Consider the following 5,751-nt stretch of genomic DNA (forward strand, 5'->3'; position numbering starts at 1 on the left):
AGGAAAAGGCCAGTGAAAAAATTCAATATAATGACAGCCTTTTGGTTGGGCTGTCCACTGGGGTGGACTGGGAGGGTGCACGGAGCCTCCCCCCCACGTTCTTACACGTCTGGGTGAGGAGGCTATGGAACATGGTGAGGGGGGAGGGAGGTTATACAGCGGCTGCAGCGGCACTCTGTTATCCTGCTGCCGTTCCTGAAGCTCCACCAGATGCCGGAGCATGTCCGTTTGATCACGCAGCAGCCCCAGCGTTGCAGCCTGCCACCTCTCATCTCGAGCGTCCCTCATGACCTCACGTTCACTGGCATCTTTCCTGTACTTAGATACCATGTCCTTCCACTCATTCAAATGAGCTCTTTCATTGCGGGTGCATTCCATTATTTCTGAGAACATCTCGTCTCGTGTCCTGTTTCTCCACCGCCTTATCTGAGGCCTGGTCTACACTAGGCTTTTATGTCGAATTTAGCGCCGTTATATCGAATTAACCCTGCACCCGTCCACACCAGGAAGCCATTTATTTCGACATAGAGCTCTCTTTAAATCGATTTCTGTAATCCTCCCCAACGAGAGGAGTAGCGCTAAATTCGAAATGGCCATATCGAATTAGGCTAGGTGTGGATGGAAATCGACGCTAATAGCTCCGGGAGCTATCCCACAGTGCACCACTCTGTTGACGCTCTGGACAGCAGTCCGAGCTCGGATGCTCTGACCAGCCACACCCCCGGGAAAATTTGAATTCATTTTCCTGTCTGGGCAGTTTGAATCTCAGTCCTGTTTGGACATCGAGGTGAGGTCAGGAGCAGTGGCAACGATGCAGAGCTCTCCAGCAGAGATGGCCGTGCAATCTAATAGAAAGAGGGCCCCAGCATGGACTGATCGGGAAGTCTTGGATCTCATCGCAGTGTGGGGCGATGAGTCCGTGCTTTCAGAGCTGCGCTCCAAAAGAAGGAATGCTAAGATCTACGAGAAGATCTCTAAAGCCATGGCAGAGAGAGGCTACAGCCGGGATGCAACGCAGTGCCGCGTGAAAATCAAGGAGCTGAGACAAGGCTACCAAAAAACCAAAGAGGCTAACGGACGATCTGGATCCCAGCCCCACACATCCCGTTTCTACGAGGCACTGCATTCCATCCTGGGAGCGGCCGCCACCACTACCCCACCCCTGACCGTGGACTCCGAGGATGGGATATTGTCCGCGGCCGGTTCCTCGTCGGACATGTTAGCGGACGGGGAAGATGAAGAAGGAGATGAGGAGGACGAGGCAGTCGACAGCGCTGGCAGCGCTGATTTCCCCGACAGCCAGGAGCTCTTCATCACCCTTACCGAGATCCCGTACCAACCGTCCCCATCCCTTACCCCGGACACAGAATCAGGGGAAGGATCAAGCAGTAAGTGCTGTAAACATGTAAACATTTATTTAAAACAGAACGGGAATATTTATACTATTAACAATGTATGTTTATAAAAGTGCTGTAAACTAGTAAAAAATAATCAGGTACAAAACAGGAATATTTACAAAGGTAACAAATGGGTTTTCATGATTTCTCTGTCTTAGGCTCTTCTCAATTTAGTCCCAATTATTTTAAAAAAATTTCACAATGTCCGTTACTACATGATTCCGAGGCCCAAGACGCTCCACTCCATAGTCCCAGTGCACCTAGGCGAAAATCCGGTCAATGTGGCCGGGGATTGACGAGAAATCCTCGTAGGAGAACTCCTCGTAGGTCTCGTGGAGTTAGATCTCAAGCCTGTTTATGAGGTTCCGGGGTAGGGCGATCTTACTGGGCCCTCCGTGGTAGCAGACATGTCCCCTCCACGCCACAATCAAGTACTCGGGGATCATGGCCTGACATAGCATGGCGGCATACGGCCCCGGTTTCTGCATGCTTTCCCGCAGCATGCGTTCTTTCTGGTTGTCCGGGATCCTCAGGAGGGTGATGTCGCTCATGACGCCCTGCTTTGAATTAGGGAGGGGAATGTTAGTATTGGGACTGCTTTACAGCCAAGCGGTGGAGGGAGAGGGGCAGCATACAGGGATCTTTCCCTGGGACAGGGGCAGAGTTGATGCTGTCCTGATTGCTGGCAGCAGAGACTGGCATTGCTTTCAATGTGAAAGGAGGCCAGTGCTACTGCTGGAGTTTTAAGCAGCCACAAGTCTACGGCTTACCATTATTGCCCGCTCCAGAAGTTGAGGTCTCCAGCCACAGTTCTCTGATCACTCCAAGACCACCGCAAGTCCACAGGCACTGAAGGCGAGGGCCGAAAATTCGACCTTGTCCTGAGTGCGCATGTGAGAGGTGCAGTGCATGGTCTTGTTCACAGAGAAAGACTAGGTTCTTTGTATACAATTTCATTTATCTGTCTCAGGAATTCACTCCCTTTTTACAATTCACACAGACACATCTGCGACTGTCTCCCAACCCAGCCTGTCAGCACACTCCCAGAGGCTAGCGCAGATTAGGCGGAGGAAGAAGAAGACGCGTGAAGACATGTTCACAGAACTAATGGGCTGCTCCCGAGCCCAGGCAGCCCAGCAGACACAGTGGAGGGAGAACTTGTCACAAATGCACCGAGCAGTCATGGAACGGGAGGAGAGGTGGCGTCAGGAGGACCAACAGGCTACTGAAAAGCTGCTTGGACTAATGAGGGAGCAAACGGACACGCTCCGGCGCCTTGTGGATGTTCTGCAAGACCGGAGGCAGGAGGACAGAGCCCCGCTGCAGTCTATCTGTAACCGCCCTCACCCGCCACCAAGTCCCACACCACCCTCACCCAAAGTCCAAAGAAGGAGGGGCGGCAAGGGCCGTTAAAACTTTCAGTCAACCCCTGCAGACTGCTCTAGCACTAGAAGGCTGACATTCCCCAACATTTCATAAGTCCTTTCCTACCCACATCACACAAGCCCCCGTCCAAGTTTCACCCCCCACGTTTCATGTCTGGTTCGCAATAAAATGTTTGTTTCTGTTCATTGCTGTTTCAGTCAGGTTCTTTTGAGGGAGAGTCTGTCTGGAGGGGGGAAGGGGCTTGGTAATTGGACAGGACAGTGACCTTTAGCAGGGTACAGAGGCGGTGTCAGGTCCAGCATCAGGACACATACACAGTGCAGTCACTGGTTACCCTGGTCAGTCTGGGAGGTGCTTTTCATGTTTTGGGGGGGGGGGGGTTGCTCTGTGACTTTGTGGCGGGGGAGGGCAGTTACAGATCTTATGCAGCGGTCCTTATCCTGGCTCACAGATCCACGCAGCAGGGGATCTGTAACCCTACCCCCCCTGCCAGAAAGTCACATAGCCGACACATACACACAGTCCCCCCCCAGGAGTGCTGGCAGGCTCCATTGAAATAACCAGTCCACCAGTGCGGAGCCTGTCATTCCGGGAGTTTAGAAGCATCATTTGCATCAGAACAATAAACCCGCCCCCCGCTACAGTCTGCGTCCCCGGTTTAAAATATTCCCGCGAAAACAGCAATACAGACAACGGTGTTAATTAACAAAACAGAACAGATTTTATTTTTTGGGAAGGGGGTGAAGGGGGTATGTAACTGGAGAGGATAGTCAAAATGAACTGGGTAAAGAAACGGGGGCAGGTTCAGCTTTTCTGTCCACAAACTGAAAAGTCACTGGTTGCCCTGCTCACTCAGGAACCTAGCTTTCAAAGCCTCCCGGATGCACAGGGCGTCCCGCTGGGATCTTCTAATGGCCCGGCTGTCTGGCTGGACGTAATCAGCAGCCAGGCTATTTGCCTCTAGCTCCCACCCCGCCATAAAGGTCTCCCCCTTGCTCTCACACAGATTGTGGAGCACACAGCAAGCTGCAATAACGATGGGGATATTGGTTTCACTGAGATCACAGCGAGTGAGTAAGCTTCTCCATCTCCCTTTGAGACGGCCAAAAGCACACTCCACCACCATTCTGCACTTGCTCAGCCGGTAGTTGAACAGTTCTTTTTCTGTGTCCAGGGCGCCAGTATAGGGCTTCATGAGCCAGGGCATTAGCGGGTAGGCTGGGTCCCCGAGGATGACTGTAGGCATCTCCACATCCCCAAGAGTTATTTTGTGGTCTGGGAAGTAAATACCTTCCTGCAGCCGTCTAAACAGACCAGAGTTCCTGAACACGCGAGCGTCATGAACCTTGCCCGGCCATCCGACGTAGATGTTTGTAAACCGTCCCCGATGGTCCACCAGTGCTTGCAGCACCATTGAAAAGTAGCCCTTTCTATTGATGTACTGGCTGGCCTGGTGGGCCGGTCCCAGGATAGGGATGTGAGTCCCATCGATAGCCCCACCGCAGTTTGGGAATCCCATCACGGCAAAGCCATCTATGATGACCTGCGCGTTTCCCAGGGTCACTACCTTTGGGAGCAGTACCTTCACGATTGCGTTGGCTACTTGCATGACAACAACCCCCACGGTAGATTTGCCCACACCAAAGTGGTTCGCAACCGACCGGTAGCTGTCCGGCGTTGCAAGCTTCCAGAGGGCTATGGCCACTCGCTTCTCAACTGTGAGGGCTGCTCTCATCCTGGTATTCTGGCGCTTCAGGGCAGGGGACAGCAACTCACAAAGTTCGAGGAAAGTCCCCTTCCGCATGCGAAAGTTTCGCAGCCACTGGGATTCATCCCAGACCTGAAGCACTATACGGTCCCACCAGTCCGTGCTTGTTTCCCGGGCCCAGAATCGCCGTTCCACGATATCCACATGACCCATTGCCACCGTGATGTCCTGGGCGCTGGGGCTCGTGGTTTCTGACAGCTCTGTGCTACTCTCCGACTTCAGGCCATCACGGCGGTGTCGTAGCCTCCTCGCCTGATTACTCTTCATCTGCCTCAGGGAAAGGTGTATGATAAGCTGCGAGGTGTTGAGAACGGCCAGAAGTGCAGCGATGGTCGAAGCGTGATCCATGATCGCAGTGCTATGGCGTCCGCGCTGTCACTGACCAGAAAAGTGCGCGAACTGATTTCCCGCCGGCGCTTTCATGGAGGGAGGGAGGGCGTTAGTGACGGACGGATGACGACAAATTTTTTTTACCCAGAAGGCATTGGCGGCTCGACCCAGAATTCCGATGGGCAGCGGGGACTGCGGGAACTGTGGGATAGCTGCCCACAGTGCACCGCTTCCAATATCGACGCTCGCCCCGTTAGTGTGGACTCACAAAGTCGAATTACTGTCCTTAGTGTGGACACACACGTTCGACTTTGCAATATCGATTCCACATATTCGATTTAAGTAAAATCGAATTACCCTCGTAGTGTAGACATACCCTGAGATAAGATGAGTCTTCGGGACGGAGGAGGGAGGCTTGAAAAATTTGCAGCTGCTGGAGGGATGGAAAAACGGAGAGAAGTTTTTAAAAAGATACATTTTACAGAACAATGCTTATACTCTTTCATGGTGAACAACACTATTCACATTACATAGCACATGTGATTTCAGTACAAGGTCGCATTTTGCATCTTAATATTGAGTGCCTGTGGCTTTGGTGTTAGAGATCACAGACGCAGGTCCGGGCAACAGAATTCGGCTTGCATGCGGCCATGGTAAGCCATTGTCTTTCGGCTTCTGTGCCCTCCTTTCCCACATACCAAGCAAAGCCTGTTGAGTGCTGTGGTTTTCCTGTTAACCTTCAGCAGCAGAAAACAAACTAACCCCCCCCCCCATCCAATTCTCTGGGATGATCGCTTTATCCCTCCCCCCACTGCGTGGCTGGTATCAGGGAAGATCCCCGCAGAAACCAAACTAACCCCCCCCCCCGCC

Source organism: Terrapene carolina, unplaced genomic scaffold (genome assembly GCF_002925995.2).
Source record: "Terrapene carolina triunguis isolate 2854851 unplaced genomic scaffold, T_m_triunguis-2.0 Scaffold210, whole genome shotgun sequence".
NCBI classification, from domain to species: Eukaryota; Metazoa; Chordata; order Testudines; family Emydidae; genus Terrapene; species Terrapene triunguis.